The sequence below is a fragment of the Bos mutus genome, chromosome 29 (assembly GCF_027580195.1).
Source record: "Bos mutus isolate GX-2022 chromosome 29, NWIPB_WYAK_1.1, whole genome shotgun sequence".
Taxonomy (NCBI): domain Eukaryota; kingdom Metazoa; phylum Chordata; class Mammalia; order Artiodactyla; family Bovidae; genus Bos; species Bos mutus.
In genome coordinates, this window is record NC_091645.1 from 12940240 (window position 1) to 12963592 (window position 23353).

The following is a 23353-nucleotide window of genomic DNA, read 5'->3' on the forward strand; positions in this document are numbered from 1 at the left end:
TTTAGTTGTTGATGGTGCTATTATTATTTATTGTATTTTTTAATATATGTTTTAAAGTGTGTCTATTTTTAATTTTTGTTGTTTTATGTGTTTGTTTTTGTTACTGTTAAAATCACTTTTTATGTTTATGTTTTCTTTTTTTGTTTAAGCTTGCAGTCTGTTTCTGTTTCATTTCTCATTGTTTTCTGTTAGTGTAGTCCTTATTGTTTTCTATTTTAAGTTCTTTTATTGTTCTCTTTCTTTTGTTTTTTTATTTATCATCTATCTTGGCTTTGATTTGTCTATTTATTTACTTTATTCTTATTTTTTGTATGTGTGTATTTGTTGTCGGTGGTGCTGTTTATTTTGTTTTTGCTATTTGTCTTGGGGTTTGTGTTTTCTTTTTTCTTCTTTTCCCTTTCTTTCTTTTTTGTCTGGTCACACTGTGTGGCTTACAGGATCTTGGCTCCCAGACCAAATCAGACTTGGGTCTTCGAGGTGGGAGCCCTGAGTCCAGGACACTGGACCACCAGAGAATTCCCAGGACCAGAGAATATTAATCAGCATATGCTTTCCTGGAGGTAATCTTCTCAACACCTAGACCAGGCTCCACCCAACTACCTGCAGCCCCAGTGCTGGACATCTCATGCCAAACAACCAGCAAGATAGGAACACAGCGCCATCCATCAGCAGACAGGCAACCTACAGTCTTCCTACCACATAATGCAGTCCCGCTCATCACAAGGAAAAGGATTCAGCTCCACCAACTAGAGCACAGACACCATTCTTTCTCACCAAGAAGCCTACATAAGCCTCTGGACCAACCTCATTTGCCAGGGGGCAGACAACAAAAGTAAAAGGAGCTATCACCCTGCAGTCTGTGGAAAGGAGACCATAAACACAGTAAATCAGACGAATTGAGAAAAGAGAGAAATATGTTGCTGAAGAAGGAGGAAGGTAAAATCCCACAATACCAAATAAATGAAGAGGAAATAGTCAATCTACCTGAGAAAGAACTCAGAGTAATGACAGTAAAGATGACCCAAAATCATGAAAATAGAATGGAGGCACATACTGAGAAACAGATGACAATGAAAACACAATGGCCTCAAACCTAAGTTATGCAACAAAAGCAGGTCTAAGACTCATGTACCCCAATGTTCACTGAATTACTATTTGTCAGAGCCAAGACATGGAAGCAACATAGATGTCCACTGACAGATGAATGAATAAAGAAGTCATGGTACATATATACCACAGTAATGGAATATTACTCAGACATAAAAGGAACAAATTTGAGTCAGTTCTAGTGAGATGATTAAACCTAGAGCCTATTATACAAAGAAATGAGAAAGAGAAGCATGTATTGTGTATTAATGCATATATAAGGAATCTAGAAAAATGATACTGATTAACCTATTTGCAAGGCATGAATAGAGAAGCAGACATAGAGAACATACTTGTGGACACAGCAGGGGAAGGTGAGGGTGGGACGAGTTGAGAGAGTAGCATTGAAACATATACATTGCCAGATGTAAAACAGACAGCTAGTGGGAAATTTCTATATAACACAGGGTGTCAACCTGGTGCTCTGTGACAACCTAGATGGTGGGATAGCATGGGGGTTGTGAAGGAGGTTCAAGAGGGAGGGAATATATATACTTACGGCTGATTCATGTTGTTGTATGAGAGAAAGAAACAAAGCATTGAAAAGCAATTATCTTCCAATTATAAATAAAGAAAGCTAGACAGGTCTAAGAGGGAAGTACATAGCAACAAAATCCTGCCTCAAGAAACAAGAAAAATTTCAAATTAACATCCTAACCTTATACCTAAAGCAAATAGAGAATTAAGAACCACAACAAAAACAACCAAAGTTAGTAGAAGGAAATAAATCATGAAGACCAGTGAAGAAATAAATGAAATAGAAATGAAGAAAATATAGCAAAGATCAATGAAACTAAAAGCTAGTTTTTTGAGAAGATAAACAAAACTGATAAACCTTTAACAAGACTCAATAAGGAAAAAAGGGAGAGGACTCAAATCAATAAAATTAGAAATGAAAGAGAAATTACAACTGATGCCATGAGATACAAAGGATGGTAATTAATTACTATGAGCAATTATATGCCAGTAAAAAAGACAAACCGGAAGAAACAAACTTTTTTAAAAAGCACAACCTTCCAAGACTTAATCAGGAAGAAACAGAATATATGAACAGACCAATCACAAGTAATAAAATTGAAATTTTAATTAAAAATCTTCCAACAAACAGAAGTGCAGATGGCTTCAGAGGTGAATTCTATAATACATTCAGAAAAGAGGTAATACCTATTATTCTCAAACTCTTCAAAAAAAAAAAAAAATGGAGAGAGAGAGACACTCCTAAACTCATTCTACAAGGCTACCATCACCCTGATATGAAAACCAGACAAAAATATTGCCAAAAGGAAAATTGCAGGCCAATATCACTGATGAACATAGATGCAAAAATCCTTAACAGAATCCTAGCAAACTGAATCCAGCAACACACTGAATGGACCACACACCATGATCAAGGGGGATTTATCCCAGGGATGCAAGGATTCTTTAATATATGCAAGTCAATTAATGTGATATACCATTAAAAAAATGGAACAATAAAAACTATTATCATCTCAATAGATGCAGAAAAATCTTTTGACAAAATTCAACACCCTTTTATGATAATAATAATAATAATAATAATAAACAACTCTCCCAAAAAAAGGCATAGACGAAACCTGCTGCTACTAAGTCACTTCAGTCATGTCCGACTCTGTGCGACCCCATAGACGGCAGCCCACCAGGCTCCCCCATCCCTGGGATTCTCCAGGCAAGAACACTGGAATGGGTTGCCATTTCCTTCTCCAATGCATGAAAGTGAAAAGTGAAAATCAAGTCGCTCAGTCATGTCCGACTCTACCTCATTGTTAACAAAAGCCATATATGATAAACCCAGAGCAAACATCATTCTCAACGGTGAAAAACTAAAAGCATTTCCTCTAAGATCAGGAACAACACAAGGGTGTTCATCCTTGCCACTATTATTCAATACAGTTTTGGAAGTTCTGGCCATGACAGTGAAGAAAAATAAATAAAAGGAATCAAAATTGGAAAAGAATAAGTAAAACTGTCATTGTTTGCAGAAGACATGATGTACATAGAAAATCCTAATGATGTCCAGGAAACTACTAGAGTTAATCAATGAATTTAGTAAAGTCACAGGATACAAACTTAATACACAGAAATCTCTTTAATTCCTATATACTAATAATGAAAGATCGGGAAGAAAAAGAAATGATCCCATTTATCATTGTCACTAAAAGAATAAAATACTCAGGAAAAACCTACTTATAGAAGGAAAGACTTGTTTGCAGAAAACTGTTAAGGTACTGATAAAAGAAATCAAAGATAAAAACAGATAGATATATACTATAATCTTGGATTGGAAGAATAAACACTACCCAAAGCAGTCTGCAGATTCAGTGCAATTCCTATTAAATTACCAATGGCAGTTTTCATGGAATTAGAACAAAAAATTTAGTGTATAGAAACTAAAACCCTAAATAGCCAAAGCAATCTTGAGAAAGAAACACAAAGTAGGAGGATTCAGGCTTCCAGACTTCAGGCTATACTGCAAACCTCCAGTAATCACGACAGTATGGTATTAGTTCAAAAACAGAAATACAGATCCATGGAGCAGGATAGGAAGTCCAGAGATAAATCCATGCACCTATGGTCATCTAATCCATGATAAAGGAGGCAAAAATATACAATGGAGAAAAGATCTTGTCAATAAGCAGGTGCTGGCAAAGCTGGACAGATATGTGTAAAAAAATGAAATTAGAACACTCAACACCATATACATAAACAAATACAAAATGGATTACAGTCCTAAACATAAGGCTAGACACTATAAAGCTCTTAGGAAAAAACACAGGCAGAAAACTCTTTGACATAAATTGTAGCACATTCTTTTTTGACCTACCTCCTTACAGTAATGAAAATAAAAAAAATAAACAAATGGGACCTACTTAAACTTAAAAGCTTTTGCACAGCAAAGGAAACCATAGAGAAGACAAAAAGACAACCTTCATAATAGAATAAAATATTTGTAAATGAAAAAACTGACAAAGGATTAATCTCTAAAACATAAAAACAATTCACGTAGCTCAATTAAAAAAAAATCAAAAAATGGATAGAAGACCTAGATAGACACTTCTCCAAAGAAGACATACAGACAGATAGCCAACAAACATATGAAAGGATGATCAATATAGCTAATTACTAGAGAAATGCAAATCACAACTACAATGAAGTTTCACCTCACGTCAGTCAAAATGCCCAGCATCAATGGATCTACAAACACTAAATGCTGGAGAGGTTATAGAGAAAAGGTCACCCTCTTATCCTACTGGTGGGAGTGTAAATTGATAAACTACTATGGAGAAACATATGGAGGTTCCTTAAAAAATTAAAAATAAACCTATAGTATGGACCAGCACTCCTACTACTGGGCACGTACCCAGCAAAAACCAAAATTCAAAAAGGTACATGCACCCCAGGGTTTGCTGCAGTATTATTTACAATAGACATGGAAGCAATCTCAATGTCCATCAACAAAAGAATGGGTAAAGAAGATGTAGCACATACTGTGATGGAGTATTAACTCAACCATAAAAAGGAACAAAATGGTGTCATTTGCAGAGATGTGGATTGATCTAGAGACTGTCATACAGAGTGAAGTAAGTCAGAAAGAGGAAAAATAATACATACATATAAATGCATATATGTGGAATCTATAAAAATGGTAAAGATGGTCATATGTGCAAAGCAGAAACAGAGACACAGACGTAGAGAACAGATATACGGAAACCAAGGGGATAAATTAAGAGACTGAGATTGACATATACACACACACACACACACAATTATGTATAAAATAGATAACTAATGAGAAACTACTGTATACCATAGGGAACTTGACTCAGTGCTCTGTGGTGACCCAAATGGGGAGGATATCCTAAAAAGAACAGATTTATTTATAGGTATGGCTGATTCACTTTGCTATACAGTGAAAACTGACAGAGTAGTGTATAAAGCAACTAAAGTACACACACACACACACACACACACAAGATAAAAGGAATTCAATTTTATGCTATGGATGACAATTCACCAACAGCTTTCAATATTGCTAATCCATCTCAATACTATTATGAGTCAGAGCAATGTTTTTGATTTTGAGGTTATTTCTTATACTTTCACTCTAAAGTTGTTGAAAACAACACAGTAAACTGTGGTGCCCAGTTGGGGGACATGGGGAAGGGGAGTTAGGAGTAGACACGCTACCTTCCTTTTGCCAACATTTTCCACCATGCCATATGACTTGGAGAAAAACAATTCATAGGTTAGAAATCTTCTTCACATAAAAAATAAATCTGGAGCTAACAAGAAGGGAATAAGTCTTTCCTGAGGCACAGTGAGTCTGGGCAACCATTTCCTCAAACAAAGATGATTTAATAACATGGAAGACCTTCTATTCACTATAATAAGGCACAGTACTTGGCCCATTAATTGAAGAGACTGAATAAATGAGGAATCACATTCTATGATACAGAATACAAAAAATTTTACCTTAAAACATATGAATGTATGGCAAAAACCACCACGATATTGTAATTAGCCTCCAATTAAAAAATATATATATATAAATGCACTTTGATTCACACTTTTTGATTACTATGAGGCTAAGGACTTTTTCCAGTGTTCTTGCCTGGAGAATCCCAGGGATGGGGGAGCCTGGTGGGCTGCCGTCTATGGGGTCACACAGAGTCAGACACGACTGAAGTGACTTAGCAGCTTAGCAGCAAGGACTTTTTATTAAATATGAGTCATATAATTGGAGCTCAGTCTATTTTTTTGCCTGTGGATCTTGTCTAGTTTCATTTCAATTCTTTAAAATGATATTACAGCGTAAGGTGACTAAAGTGAGAGCATGCATGGTGTATAATAAATCTAAATGCAGAATAAAGATTTTTAATAAATATCTCAACACATTCCCCAGCATTTTAGTTGCTTAAATTTCATCAAAGTCATCCATTGATATACAGATAATATTTCTACTTCTGCACCCATATTGCAGCGTGTTACTTAATAGTGAGTACAAGCGGCAACATGAAGTTGGAAACAGAAACAACTAACTCTCACCTGAAACTGCTTGACTTTCATGTTGGGAGAAATACAGGGGCGAACTGGAGAGTAACCTGCTGTTTCACACATTCAGGGGCTTTGGGGTATCTGTTAAATTCTTTATGGAGAGAACAATTATTCTGACGGATGTATTAAAAGGACATGTGACTAAGAGAACGTCTTTTGAAGTAATAATTGACATAATTACATGTGGTGATTAGAAAAGCTCTAAGTCTAGACTGTCATTTTCCATAAACCTACTTTCTTTCCTGACTCATTTTACTGTATTTAGTTGTGCATTATGGTTTCAGAAACACATGTGACTTTCATATTTTATTTCTATAATCAGTCACAATGATCTATCAGTTAGAATTGGTAGCCTCTACATTTCTGTCTCAACTAGTGCCTAATATTCTTCCTGTAAAATAACACACAAGGGCATATCTACAACCATGCACAGAGTGTACAGTTCATAGATGATTGCTATTCAGTATTACTGCTAAAAGAATAATTCACAAGTCAAAACCACACTAGTTGTTATTGTTCAGTCGCTCAGTCACATCCAACTCTTTGTGACCCCATGGACTGCAGCATGCCAGGCTTCCCTGTCACTTGGAGGAATTTACCTTATACTAGAGGATAAGTATATACTAGTGAAAGTGAAAATGAAGTCGCTCAGTCGTGTCTGACTCTTTGCAACCCCATGGATTGTAGCCTCAGAGGCTCCTCCGGCCATAGGATTCTCCAGGCAAGAATACTTGAGTGGGTTGCCATTTCCTTCTCCAGGGGATCTTCCCGTCACAGGGATTGAACCCGGGTCTCCCACACTGCAGGCAGACTCTTTACCATCTGAGCCATATACAAGAGGATAAGGTAAATCCCTCCAAGCATCTTGGAATTCATGAGCAATTAAGAAACATACTCACACCATTAGTATCTCCTATAAGTTAATATATTATATTTGGCTTTCCTTTGACAGCATTGTTAACAAGTGCTTATGCTGTTGACTCTGTTTATTGTTATTTGACTGCCAGGATTAAGAACTGAATGGTCATTAGGAAAGGATCTTCAACATTTAAATAACAAAGCTCCCTTCTTCAAGCCCTCAAGCTAACAACCCATCTCTAGCATTATGCCTCTCCCAATATATCCACTTATTCCTCTACACTTACATCTGAGTATAAATTGGCTCCTGCTATTCACTCATCTATTCTTTTAGGGCATAATCTATTCCTTACCCCATAAGTTTACTTAAAATAGGAAAGCATCCTAGCATTTGAGATGTTTCACATACTTGGTCCAGGTGGCACAGTGTTAAAGAATCTGCCTGTCAATGCAGGAGACACAGGAGACGTGGGTTCAATCCCTGAGTCAGGAAGATCCCCTGGAGAAGGAAACAACAACCCACTCCAGGATTCTTGCCTGGAGAATCCCATGGACACAGGAGCGTGGCCGGTGATAGCACATAACAGGGTCACAAAGAGTCATACATGACTGAGCACATGTGTAAACCTGGCCCTGATTGATGGTGTATCCTTCTCCACAAAACGTATCTAGTAAAGGAACACTCTTTGGCTATAATATGCCAGGAAGATGCTGCTTTCCATGAACAGCAATTATATTTGAATTAGGGTTACATTTGGGAGTACAGCAGCAGGAAAAGATTATCTAGAAGAAAGTTGCTATAGTGGGAAATGCTTCAAAGAAGAACAGAGACAAGGAATCAGTAGCAGCTAGTAATAGGAGAAAATAATGACATTTTCATTCATGTACAGGAGCTTAAATAGTGATAACTTTTAACATTCCCTGTTTCCCACTCCTATTAGATACTAGTAAATACCTACAATGGCAGAGATCGAGGAAGGAAAAATGTTAAGAACACTAGAAGCTATTAATCCCTTATTAGATACAGGGATTACAAATATTTTTCCCATTCTGCGCATTGTCTTTTCAATTCATCAAATCAACTTTGTTGAATTTTTTGATTGAACTACAGCTCAATAGCAAAAAAATAACCATACTGAAAAATGGGCAAAGAACACTGATTAGCCATCTTTCCAAAGAAAACATATGAGCAGCCAATAGGTATAGGAAAAGCCTCTCAACTAATCATTAGGAAAATGCAAATCCAAACAATGTGATATAACTTCAAACTTGTTAGGATACTATTACGAAAAAAAAAAAAAAAAACAAAGAGAGTAACTATCAGAGAGGATATGGAAAAAATTGTGCCCATGCACACTGTTGGTAGAAGTGTAAAATAATGCAGCAACTGTGGAGAACATCATGGAGATCTTTCAGAAAAAAACAAAACAAAACAAAACACTACCATATTATCAAGCATTTCCATCCCTGAGTATATATCCAAAATAACTGAAATCAGCATCTCAAAGAAATATTTGCATTCCTGTGTTCACTGCAGCATCATTCACATAAGCAAGATAAGGAAGCGATTCAAGTGTCCATCAACAGATGAATGGATGAGGAGATGTTGCATATACATACATTAAAATATTGTCATTTGTGACAACAAAGTAGACTTGAAGGATCCTAATCAAAATGAATTAAGCCAGTAACAGGAGTTATTGCTTGGGTCCACCTATATGAGCCATCTAAAAAGGTCAAATTCATAGCATCAAGAGTGTACAGTTACAGTGCCACAGGCTGGTGGATGAGGAAAAGAATGGATATAAAGTGACTGCCAAATGAATAAATTCTACAGATATGCTATACAACACAGTCCCTTTAACAATGCAGTGTTGTGTACTTAAAAATTTGCTTAAAAGGTAGATATCATTGTATTTTTTTCAATTTTATTTTTAATTGGAGGATAATTACAATGTTGTGTTGGTTTCTGCCATTTAGTGTTCTCATGAAAGAATTTTTTACCATAGTGTGTGAAAAATGGTAATAGAGCAGTTTCTAGTGACTTCTGGAAAAAAATGTGGTTTCTAAAAAATTCTATCTAGGACTAAAATTCTTTCACATGTAACACTAAAAGCTACTTTCAAATATGTGAAAGTTCCAAAAATGTGCAACCAGTGTACACTTCTCAGAAACAAAAACACACTGAATACATAGTTGAGCCAATATATACATAAACAATATAGGTTAATAATATAAATCAAAATTAATAAAAAAAACACAGCCTAGCTATATCTCTGTATGAAAGATCATCATAAATTATAAAGCCTCCTAAGAAACCCTTATGCAGGCCAAGAAGCAACAGTTAGAACTGGACATGGAACAACAGACTGGTTCAAAATTCAAAAGGAGTACATCAAGGCTCTATATTGTCACCCTGCTTCTTTAACTTATATGCAGAGTACATCATATGAAATGCCCGGCTGAATGAATCGGAAGCTAGAATCAAGATTCTACCTCAGATATGCAGATGACATCACTCTGATGGCAGAAAGCAAAGAGGAACTAAAGAGCCTCTTGATGAAGGTGAAAGAGGAGAGTGAAAAAGCTGGCTTAAAGCTCAACATTCAAAAACTAATATGGCATTCAGTCACAGAACTTCACGGTAAATGCAACGGGAAAAAGTGGAAACAGTGACAGACTTTATTTTCTTGGGCTCCAAAATCATTGAGGATGATGACTGCAGCTGTTAACAGAAGCTTGCTCCTTGGAAGGAAAGTTATGATGAACCTAGACCTATATTTAAACCTGTATTAAAAAGCAGAAACAAAGCTTCTTATAGTTAAAACTATGGTTTTTCCAGTGGTCATGTATGGATGTGAGTTGGACCATCAACAAGGCTGAGCACCCAAGAATTGATGCTTTTGAACTGTGGTGCTGGAGAAGACTCGAGGGTCCCTTGGACAGCAAGGCGATCAAACCAGTCAATCCTAAAGGAAATCAACCCTGAATATTCATTGGAAGGACTGATGCTAAAGCTGAAGCTCCAACACTTGGCCACCTGATGCAGAGACGACTCACTGGAAAAGACCCTGATGCTGGGAAAGAGTGAGGGCAGGAAGAGAAGGGGACGACAGAGAGGATGAGATGGCTAAATAGCATCAGTGACCCAATGGACATGAATTTGAGCAAACTCTGGGAGACAGTGGAGGACAGAGGAGCCTGGCATGCTGTGGCAGTCCATGGGGTTGCAAAGAGCCAGACACGACTTAGTGACTGAACAACAAAGGGGAAATCATAAAGTTGAATATAAATGTAGCAAACAACATATGATATAATAAAGGGGAAATCACTGTAGGGAAGTAATATTTGCCACCCCCAAATGCCTCATGAAGATTAATTTAGGCTGAATATTTTTAATAAACAGAAAATTCAAGAAGTTTTTCTTGTCCTTCTCCTTAACTGCCTAAAAGAATTTATGTAAAGAGACTCTTCTCACAATATAGCTATCAGACATTATCTGTGAAGAATATGAGCTTGGTGTGGTGGGGTCAACTCTAGAGATCATCTAAGTCCCATAGTCTCTGCATGACCCAGTAAATATTTGTATACTAAACATTGGCTCCTCCATCTCCATGTGAATCCTCTTCTTTAAAATCCCAAACATCATCTGTTTCTTTAGTACTGAAGATAGTACTGAAAGTGAGAACTTCAGCCATTCTGGTTACTCAGTTTTCCTGAGTCTTTCCCATATATACCTGTTATCAAACTTTAAGTTTCTCCTGTTAATCCGTCTCATGTAAATTTAATTCTTAGATGACCAAAAGAATTTAAAAGGACAGAGGAAAATCTCTTCCTTCCCTCCAATGCTAACAAGAAAGAATATTCTATAAACAGGAATTACTTTTGCAAAAGGTTGGACTTGTAGCTTTTTAAGTGTGACATTAGTCTTGATTTTTATGTTACAAAATTAGTCAAATGTTATTTTGAAAAGTATAAAAACCCACCAGTGGAATTAAAAATGATAATTACCTTTCACATCACTATGCAAGGTAAAAAGCAAATATAGATTCTACATGACAAATTACAAGAAGCAAAGACAAAAAAATATTAAAAAACAAAACTGAGAACATAAAACAAACTGACAGAATTAAGGCTGCATATAACAGTGAAAACAGGAAAGGAAATTGCCTTAAACTATTTTGTTATTAGGAAGGAAATGTTTTCAGGAAGAATAACAAAACTAAATCAAATTTTAAAACCTACAGAAAATGACATACAAAGATTTCAAGTAAAAGGATGCATAAAGTTTATCATGCATGGACAAAAGAAAGCAATTGAGCGTGGAAATGCTAGCAGCAAACAAGGAAATATTTAAGGCAAAGAGCATTAGCTAAGATAAATAGGGTCATTTTATAATTCTAAAATTGGCCCTCAATAGTGCAAACTAAATGGCATTAAATCCTTGTACATTAAATATGTAATATCAAAGTATACAAAATAAAAGCTAAGAAATAAAGCAATAAATTCATAGGGGAAAATTATACCGATAAACACATGCTGTGTGCTTATTGCTCAGTAGTGTCTGACTCTTTGCTACCACATGGACTGCACCTGCCAGGCTCCTCTGTCCATGGGGATTCTCCAGGCAAGAAGCCTGCTGTGGGTTACTATGCCCTCCTCCAGGGGGGTCTTCCCAACCCAGGGATTGAACCCAGATCTCCCACATTGCAGGTAGATTCTTTACCATCTGAGTCACCAGGGAAGCCCAAAATAAACATATAGATATTTATAATATTGTATAAGTACATTAATATTTAAATTAACATGCATCAATTGGCTTCCTTGAAGATGCAGCCATTAAAGAATCTGCCTGCAATACAGGAGACACATGAGACATGGGTTCGATCCTTAGGTCAAGAAGATCCCCTGGAGGAGGAAATGGCAACCCACTCCAATATTCTTGCCTGAAAAACCCCATTGACACAGGAGACTGGCAGGCTACAGTCCATATGATTGCAGAGTCAGATACAACTGAGTGACTAAGCACATTCATGCACACACACAGGAAAAATATGAATGAGTCAAAGCTTTTACAGGGGTTATCACCTCATTTTAAATAGGCATGCAATATTTGGGAGAAATATTATCCCTAATTGGGCTTTCCTGGTGGTGCAGATGGTAAAGAATCTGACTGCAAAGCAGGAGACCTGGGTTAGATCCTGGGTCAGGAAGATCCCTGGAGAAGGGAATGGCTTCCCACTCTAGTATTCCTACCTGGAGAAATTCACAGATGGAGGAGGCTGAAGGGCTACATTCCATGGAGTCACAGAGTCAGGACTAAGCAACTAACACTTTCATTTTTATCCCTAATTAGCCAAAAGGACCCACAAATTCTAAAATGTGAAAACTGTATTTGACTATAAAACTAGGAATTATTACCAGTGTTTATACTAAAATATATCTACATTAAAATTTAAAACAATACACAAAATTACTATAAAGAAACTAGTATTAAAAATGAACAATATATTGTAACAGATTATTTGATAAGAGGTTTTTATATTTTATTGAAAAATAAAGAAGTAAACTAATGTTCAAAACAATTTTCTTTAAAACAAAGGTGTCCTAGAGAAAATTTAAAGTATTAGGTAATTCAGTAAAAGTTGTGAAAGGCAAAGGAGAAAAGGAAAATATACCCATCCAAATGCAGAGTTCCAAAGGATAGCAGGAAGAGATAAAAAAGCATTATTAAGTGAACAATGCACAGAAATAGAGGAAAATAACAGAATGGGAAAGACTAGTGATCTCAAGAAAATTAGAGATAATGAGGGAACATTCCATGCAAAGATAGGCACAATAATGGACAGAAATGGTATGGACCTAACAGAAGCAGATGATGTTAAGAAGACATGGCATGAATACACAGAAGAACTGTACAAAAAGTCTTAATGACCTGGAAAAACACAATGTCATGATCACTCCCCTGGAGCAAGACATTCTGGAGTGTGAAGTCAGGTGGCCCTTAGGAAGCATTACGAACAAAGCTAGTGGAGGTGATGGAATTCCTTAAATGCCAAGTCGAATCAGTCATGTCCAACTCATTGAGACCCTATGAATTGTAGCCTACCAGCCTCTTCTGTCCATGGAATTTTCCAGGCAACCATACTAGAGTAGGTTGCCATGCCCTTATCCAGGGGAACTTCCCAACCCAGGGATGAACCCACCTCTCTTGTCTCCTGCATTGGCAGGTGGGTTCTTTACCACTAGCGCCACCTGGTAAGCCCAGGTGGAATTACAGCTGAGCTAGTTCAAATCCTAAAAGATGATGCTGTTAAAGTGCTGTATTTAATATGCCAGGAAATCTGGAAAACTCAGCAGTGGCCACAGGACTGGAAAAGGTTAGTTTTCATCCCAATCCCAAAGAATGGATATGCCAAAGAATGTTCAAACTACCTTGCCTTTGCACTCATTTCACATGCTAGGAAGGTAATATTCAAAGTTCTTCAACACAGGCTTCAACAGTACGTGAACCAAGAAATTCCAGATGTACAAGCTGGGTTTAGAAAAGGCAAAGGAACCAGAAATCAAATTGCCAACATCTGTTGGATCATACAAAAAGCACAAGAATTCCAGAAAGACACCTGCTTCTTCTTCATTGACTACGCTAAAGCCTTTGAGGGTGTGGATCACAACAAACTGTGGAAAATTCTTAAAGAGATGGGATTACCAGACCACTTGACCTGCCTCCTGAGAAACCTGTATGCAGGTCAAGAAGCAATAGTTAGACCTGGACATGGAACAACGGACTGGCTCCAAATTGGGAAAGGAGTATGATTAGGCTATATATTGTTATCCTGCTTATTTAACTTATATGCAGAGTACATCAGACAAAATGCTAGGCTGGATGAAGCTCAAGCTGGAATAAAGATTGCCAGGAGAAATATCAATAATCTGAGATACTAAGATGACATCACTCTAATGGCAGAAAGCAAAAAGGAACTAAAGAGCCTCCTGATGAAGGTGAAAGAGGAGAATGAAAAAGCTGGCTTAAAACTCAACATTCAAAAAATGAAGATCATGGCATTCAGTGTCATATCTACATGGCAAATACATGAGGAAACAATGAAAACAGTGACAGACTTCATTTTCTTGGGCTCCAAAATCACTGCAGGTGGTCACTGCAGCCATGAAATTAAAAGATGTTTGATCCTTGGAAGAAAAGGTATAACAAACCTATACAGCATATTAAAAAGCAGAGACATCATTTTGCCAACAAAGGTCCGTATAGTCAAAGCTACAGTTTTTTCAATTGTCATGTGCAAATGTGAGAGTTGGACCATAATGAAGACTGAGTGCTGAAACACGATGGTTTTGAACTGCGGTGCTGGAGAAGACTCTTGAGAGACCCTTGGACTGCAAAAAAATCAAACCAGTCAATCCTAAAGGAAATCAATGCTGAATATTCATTGGAAGGACTAATGCTGAAGCTGAAGCTCCAATAGTTTGGCCACCTGATGCAAAGAGCCAACCCTGGAAAAGACCCTGATGCTGTGAAAAATTGAGGGCAAGAGGAGAAGAGGGTGACAGAGGATGAAATGTTTGGATGGCATCACCGACTCAATGGACATGAGTTTGAGCAATTTCTGGGAGACAGTGAAGGACAGGGAAGCCTGGCATCCTGCAGTCCATGGGGTCACAAAGAGCTGGACAAGACTGAGTGACTGAACAACAAGAACAAAAGGTAAAAGAAAATTTGTCAAAGGAAAAATAGTATGAACATTATAAAGATCTTAATATTGACTCTAAAAATTATCAATGAAACAGAAACAAAAGAAAAGCAGATACATTTAATGTCTTTGCTACCTTTCAACCCAATCTCAAATTATTTGCTTCCATTTGTAAAGGTGTTCTTGGCAGCCATAGGCAGATATACAGTGTATGTGTACATAAAATGAGGCTTTGTTGGGGTCTTGGTAAAAACAAATGATCTAGGACCAGGCAAGAGATAGAAAATTAGCACCATGGCAAAAAATACGGAAATAAAACTGTACTTTAAAAATTTCTGAAAGCTTCCAGGATTAAAATTCATCAAACTTGCCTGACTATGCCAGTTTGTCCTGACTCTCAAAAGAAAAGAAACTGCTGAATGAGCACACTGAGTCTCTGTGGCTTTGAGGGAAAGAGGATGCAAAGAGCCTGGAGAACAAAGACAGGGCAGCTGCTGCAGCACAAGCCTGGTACCTTTACCACACCTACACAGCAATCACAGGACCCTAGACACTGTTCCACTTCCATGTGTGAGACATCCCCGTCTGTCATGGAAAAGGACATTCACATCCGTTGAGGAAATACCTCATTTTGCAGATTGTAACCACTGGCCTATTTCTAGAAAGGAAAAAGGAATAGAAATATACATTTAGTGTATCTGTAGACTATCCCTGAACTCATGCAAAAGGGACTAAGTTATCTACAAAGTGTGGGGGGTTTCTACTATCATTGTTCAATAAAATAACAAACACATTGTAAAAAGTCAAGAAAAATAAGATAACTACTACAAAGCTTGGTTCAAAGAGAATGTTATGTGTCATTAAAAACAAAACAAAAATTAGAGTGCTTAATATAAAAACCCTCAGGATGCAGAAAGAGCTATTCTGAGAAGAAAATGTTTAGCCCCAAACACCTCCATTAATAAAAAGTAAGTATTAAAAAAAACCTAAGTATACACTGTAAGAAATTAGTAAAAGAACCATAAGGAAAAAAGTATAGCAAAACAGAATAACAAATAGGAAGTTAGAGCAAATAGAAATACAGACTAGAATTACTTGGTTGGGGACAAGATAGCAGAATATGAGGACCTGGAGCTCATCTCTCCCCACAGGTACATCAAGAATACATCAACAAGTGGAACAATTTGCACAGAGCACCTACCGAACACTAGCAGAGGACCTCAGACACCGACCAGGACAAGTAAAGACCCTTGTGTAATTGGGTATGACAAGTAAGAGAAAGGGAAGAAAAAGAAAAGAGGAAATGGGATAGGACTCTCACCCCTGCTGGGGGACTGAAAAAGAGAAGAGGTTAGAGCATCTGGGAGGCCCCCTCACTGGCAGGGAGATCAGCTGCGATAGAAGGGGAGCTTCGGGGGCTATCAGAGGAAAGTGCAGCAGACAGTCAGGACAGGCAGGACAGAGTGAGACTTAAGCAGACAGTCCATGACATAGCCCTGTGTGCCCAAGCCTGAGGGGGGTCCATCAGTGCTGGCAGGGGCTGGGTGCCAGAACAGGGGGTTAGGAGAGTGGGCCTAGGGAGAGGACAGCTGTTGGCTGTGCAGAGATGGCCTGAGGGTATGGGAGTGAGGAATGCTCCTCAAAGAAGCCTGGATGGCCATAGCAGTGAGTCAGCATTGTTGAGTGATGCTCAAAGGGTGAGGTCACAGTCACAAGCTCTCTCCACGCTCCAGCCCCTGCCTCTGCAGGCTCGAGGAGGGGCTCTTCCCAAAGGAACCACTCCTGCCCCAGTCCCTGCCACCTTCCTGCCCTCCCCCCAGAGCGGCAAGTGTGCCCCAGTCAGTCGAGAAGTTACAAGAAATATTTAACAAGGACCTACAAGAGCTAATGAACAAACAACGATGAGCACCAAAAGAAAAAAAAAGGAATACACCAGAAAGAATTAATAGCAGAATAACTGAGGCAGAGGAATGGATAAGTGAGTGGAAGATATGATGGTGGGAAACACTGCTGCAGAACAGAATAAAGAAAAAAGAATGAAGAGAAATGATGGCAGTTTCAGAGGCTTCTGGAACATTTAAACTCCAACATTCAAAATTATAGGGGTTCCAGAAGAAGAAGAAAAAGAGAAAGTGTCTAAGAAAATATTTGAAGAGATTATAGTCAAAAACTTCCCTAACATGGGAAAGTAAATAGTGACCCAGGTCCAAGAAGCACATAGAGTTCCATACAGGATAAACCCAAAGAGAAACATGCCAAGACACACATTAATCAAGCTAACAGAAATTAAATACAAAGAAAAAATATTGAAAGCAACAAGGGAAAAGCAACAAATAATACACAGGGAATACCCATAAGGTTACCCACTGAGTTTTCAGCAGAAACTCTGCAAGCCAGAAGGGAGTGGTGCAATACATTTCAAGTGATGAAAGGGAAAAAACACGATAACCAAGAATACTCAACAGAGCAAGGCTCTCATTCACATGCAACAGAGAAATGAAAAGTTTTACAGACAAGCTAAAGCTAAGAGAATTCAGCACCACCAAACCAGTTTTATGGCAAATGATATAGGAGCGTCTCTATATCATTTGGGACTCATATCATAGGCGGGAAGCACAAGAAAAGACAACAGAAGAGGAAGGGAAGAAAAAGACCTACAAAAAACCAACCCCAAACAATTAAGAAACCGGCAACAGGAACATGAATAATAATAACTTTAAATGTAAATGGGTAAGTGCTCCAGCCAATCAACATCAAATATCTTCAATCAAAATCACTGAATACAGTTCAGCTCTAAGCTGAAAGATTAATAGGGGAAAAGAGCTTATCCCAGCAAAGAATGAATGGTAAATTTGAGACTATCTATGAACACAACAGTTCCTATTAATACATCAAAAATAAACTATGAGCTGGCATTACCATTATTATACTTTAATCCCTGGTAGCAGAATTATTTTTAGGGAGAACGAGACCCAGACATGGAACAACTGATTTGTTCACACTTGAGAAAGGAATATGACAAGGCTATATATTGTCACCTTGTGTATTCAAATTCTATGTGGAGTACATCACGTGAAATGCCAGGCTGGATGAAGCATCAAAACTGCTGGGAGAAATATCAATAACCTCAGATATGCGGATGAGAGACAGGGGGGCCTTCTTCAATGAATAGTGTATAAGACTAGAAGAAAACAACAGAAGGGGAAAGACTAGAGAGCTCTTCAGGAAAATTGGAAACATCAAGAAAAAATTTTGCTCAAAGATGGGCACAATAAAGGACAGAAATGGTAGAGACCTAATAGATGCTGAAGAGATCAAAAAGAGATAGGAAGAATACACAGAACTGTACTAAAAAGATCTAAATGAATGAACCAGATTACTACGATGGTGTGGTCAGCCACCCAGAGCCAGATATTCTGGAAAGCAAAGTCAAATGGGCCTTAGGAAGCACTCGGTTACTAAAGCTAGTTAGTGAATGTAACAGAATTCCAGTACGGAATTCCAGCTATTCAAAACCCTAAAGGATGATGCGTTCAAGGTGTTGTATTATATGTCAGCAAATTGGAAGACCCAGCAGTGGCCACAGGACTGGAAAAGGTCAATACTCATCCCAATTCCGAAGAAGGGTCGTACCAAAGATTGTGCTGACCATTGGACAATTGCACTATATCCCATGCTAGTAAGGTCATGCTTAAAATCTTGCATGCTAGGCTTCAGCAGTATGTGAACCAAGAACTTCCAGATGTCCAAGCTTGGTTTAAAAAAGAAAAGAATCAAATTGGCAACATTGGCTGGATGATAGAGAAAGCAAGGAAATTTCAGAAAAACATCTACTTCTGTTTCATTGACTACGCCAAAGCCTTTGACTGTGTGGATCATAATAAACTGTGGAAAGCTCTTAAAGAGATGGGAATACCAGGCCATCTTACCTGTCTCCTGAGAAACCTGTATGTGGGTCAAGAAGCAATAGTTAAAACCCTGTATGGAACAACTGATTGGTTCAAGACTGAGAAAGGGGTACAACAGGGCAGTCTGCTGTACCGCCCTGTTTGTTTAATCTATACGCTGAGCACATCAGGAGAAATGCTGGGCTGGATGAGTTACAAGGTGGAATCAAGACAGGCAGGAGAAACATCAACAACCTCAGATATGCAGATGATACCACTCTAATGGCAGAAATCGAAGATCAACTAAAGAGCCTCTTGATGATGGTGAAGGAGGAAAGTGAAAGAGCCGGCTTAAAACTAAATATTAAAAAACACTAAGATCATGGAATCTGGCTGCATTTCTTCATGGCAAATGGAGGAGGGGAAAGTGAAAGTAGTGACAGATTTCCTTTTCTTGGGCTCTAAAATCCCTGCGGATGGTGACTGCAGCCATGAAATCAGAAGACATGTGCTTCTTGGCAGGAAAGCTATGACAAACCTAGACAGTGTGTTGAAAGCAGAGACATTACTCTGCCAACAAAGGTCCGGATGGTCAAGGCTGTGGTCTTCCCAGTGGTCATGTACTGTTGTGAGAGCCGGACTGTAAAGAAGGTAGAGTGCAGAATAATTGATGCCTTTGAATTATGGTGCTGGAGAAGACTCCTGAGAGTCCCCTGGATAGCAAGCAGATCAAACCAGTCAATCTTAAGGGAAATCAAGCCTGAATACTTATTGGAAGGACTGATGCTGAAGCTGAAACTCCAGTAGTTTGGTCATCTGATGCAAATAGCTGACTCATTGGAAAAGTCCTTGATGCTGGGAAAGATTGAGGGCAGAAGGAAAAGAGGGCATCAGAGGATGAGACAGCAGGACGGCATCACTGATACAATGGACAGGATCTTGGGCAAAATTCGGGAGATAGTTAGGGACAGGGAGGCCTGGCATGCTGCAGACCATGGGGTCACAAAGAGTCAGACATGACTGGGTGACTGAACAACAATGCAGATGATACCACTCTAATGGCAGAAAGTGGAGAGGAACTAAAGAGCCTTTTGATGAGGGTGAAAGAGGAGAATGAAAAAGCTGGCTTAAAACTCAACATTCAAAAACTAAAATCATGGCATCCAGTCCCATCACTTCATGGCAAATAGATGGAGAAAAAGTGGAAGCACTGACAGATTTTCTTTTCTTGGGCTCTAAAATCACTGCAGATGGTGGCTGTAGCCATAAAATTAAAAGACTCTTGTTTCTTGGTAGGAAGGTTATAACAAACCTAAATCAGTTCAGTTCAGTCGCTCAGTCAGGTCTGACTTCCTGCAGCCCCATGAACCACAGCACACCAGGCCTCCCTATCCATCACCAACTAAAACTTAACAAACCGAAATAGTGCTTAAAAAAACAGGACATCACTTTGCTGACAAAGGTCCTTCTAATCAAAGCTATGATTTTTCCAGTAGTCATGTACAGATGTGAGAGTTGGATCATAAAGTGAGAGTTGGATCATAAAGAATGCTGAATGCCAAAGAATTAATGCTTTCAAATTGTGGTGCTGGAGAAGATTCTTGAGAGACCCTTGGACAGAAAGGAGATAAAACCAGTCTACTTTAAAGGAAATCAACCTTGACTACTCATTGGAAGGACTGATGCTAAAGCTCGAATACTTTGCCTGCCTGCTATGAAGGGCTAACTCATTGGAAAAGACCCTGATGCTGGGAGAGATTGAAGGCAGAAGAAGATGGGGGTGGTAGAGGACGAGATGCTTAGCTAGCCTCACTGACTCAATGGACATAAATTTGAGCAAACTCTGTGAGATAGTGGAGGACAGAGAAGCTTGGCTTGTTGCAGTCCTTGAGGTCACAATGAGCCAGATATGACTTAGCAACTGAACAATAGCAACGACAACTGCTTTTGTTAAAAGACGCTTTGACTGGGAAGTGATTCCTCTGGTGCCTGGAAAGATATTCATACCAAGGTTTCCAAAGAAGAAAGACGCAATCTTTATTCATGGAGGAGATTTTTATTTGTGTAGCCCCTAGGACCAACTGAGACAGAACAGAATAAGAAAGAAATCAAAAGGAACATAAGGAAAGCACAAAAGGTGGTAGATGTGTTAGAAAATCTGTTTCATTTCTCTGTAGCCTTAACTCTTTAATTACTAAGTAATAGTAAAATTTCTTACAAAAAAGCAAATGTACTGAATTTTGCATTTGGTTTGCCACAGATCCAAATTAAGATACTGTGAGAAAAAAACTGAAGCAAGGAGGGAGACAGAAATAAAGAGAAGTAAACCCTGAAAGCACAGAGTTGGGTCACTGGTCAATTTTAACCACATTTCCCCAAATCAAGGAAACCTACCTAACATCTGAGTTACATGTGGAAACCTTTTTCATCACTTCTACAGAAGTTAAGAAAAGTATTCCATTGAATTCAATAAAAAGTTTTGAAACTATCAGCCAGGGCTCCTCAGAGAAATAGAACCAGACTTCCACACAAGGTGGAGAGGCTGCTTTCACTTGCAAAAAAAAAGACTGCAGAAATCAGAGGATCAGTGTCCCCAGCTTCATTAGGGTCTTTCCACACATCTCATTACAACTTTCAGGATCCCTTACCTCCTCGGCAATGGCCTCACTTTACAGTAGACACCCTGAAAGGCTGGGAGTTGTAGTTGCATTGATATTCAGCCAGTGACAGGATGAGATTCGCAGCTTGATTTTCAGCAATCTTGCTCTTTGGCTACAGGAGACAGGTTCTCCTACATACAGAAGACTGTGGGTCACTAGTGCAGTGTTTGAGCTGGGAAGTCAAATCCCTGATTTCATCCTTTTCTTCTCCCACACTGACCAGCCACATCCAATCTCATTATATTCATCAGTTTGACAAAACGTTCAAAAATATATTTACAATTACTCGGCTATTTGCATCTTGTAAGTGGTTGATTAGGAGTAAATGATGGTGATATTTTTCACAGCTCTACTGCCAGATCACTCTCTGGACTACCCGTGCTCTCTTTACTACTGGAAATAGAATCACTGGCATCTTTAAATCAAGTCACATTTGAGATTCAATTCCATAGCCCCTAGAACAAATTCAGGAGACTCATCCTAAAAGTCTGTTTCTCAAGAGCCATTCCTGGTACCAAATCTATACAAAAACCCTTATTATAGGTGCATAATAAGTACATATTAAATATTAACTTTCATTATTAAAGCCACCACTGAGCTATTTAACTCCAAGTTCCTCTACTCCACCCATTCTTGCCCTTAAAAAAAGAGGCATATTTAACACTATTGAACTGAGAAATTCAGTTATAAATAAAACAATCACTCATTTTTTATCAGGAAAACAGTAATTTCACAAACTTTCGTATCACATTTACACAGATTATTTTGCTATCTATTTTTTTTTTTTAAATCAAGATGACCAGATGTGATAAGTTTTCCTCTAAAATATCTAATCTCATCTAACTTGGCAAATTCTTCAAATGTAGAAGAATATAGAAAGGAAATACATTTACTTAGATTTACCAATGAGCATAATTCTACACTTCCACATGTGTTATCTCTGTTTCCCCATTCATCCTTTCCATATTGTCTTCCTTCCCCTCTCCTCTCTCATTTTTTGCTCTAAACCATTAAGAATTTCAAATTTCATAACACTTCATCACTAAATACTTCAAAATACATATTTTAACAATAAAAGCATTCTCCTACATAGCCACACTATCATAACCAGACCTAAGAAAATTAACAATTTGATGGACTATCTAAATGAAATCCATTTTTGAAAGCTTATTTTGCCATTCTCTCAAAGATATCTTTCATAGCCCTTTAAAAAAATCTAGAATCTAATCAGTATGTACCCGTTTGCATTTAGTTATTATGTCTCTAAGTTCTAATGAACTCAGCTTTTTAAATCAATCACATTGCTAATCTTGGCTCATGTCATATTACTGTAGTTATCTTGGCAAATTCTGGATCCATCCGTTGTTTCCTTCTGAACAGACTCATGATAAACATTTTGGCAAGAATGCGACATAGATGATTGTTTGTGCTTATTACATTATACTAGGACACACTATTGAACAATATTGTGACTATGATGTGAGCTAAATTCTGTACTATGGATTAACATTTTACAGTGCCACATTTTATATCCATGTTATGCCAAGATTCTTCCATGAAGGTTTATATCATACTTCATTTTTACACCTGAGAAAGCATATCATTTCGGGTAGGAGTCTGTGGCATTCTCTTACTCTGGCCTGGGGAAGGACATTTGTTTTCCTCATCATGTCTTTACTAAAACTCTAACTGCTTTTAACTGTCACTTTCAATAGGGAAGCCAATTTCATGCACCCTTAGAAATAATAGCAGATTATTTTGCTACCTTTTTTTTTATCATCTGGTCATCATGACCAGATATCATAAATTTTCCTCTAAAATATCTAATCCCATCTATAGTATCCAAGACCTTAAGATATATTTTGCTTTCTCAAATACTTTGTCATTCATTTGTTTTCCGTTGTTAACAATATTGAAAACTGCAGAATATTTCTAACCCAGTAGGACAAAGCTGGTTTATCAAGTTGAAGCAAAATTATTAAATTATAATATTTATTCTACAATGATTAATAGGTCTTGT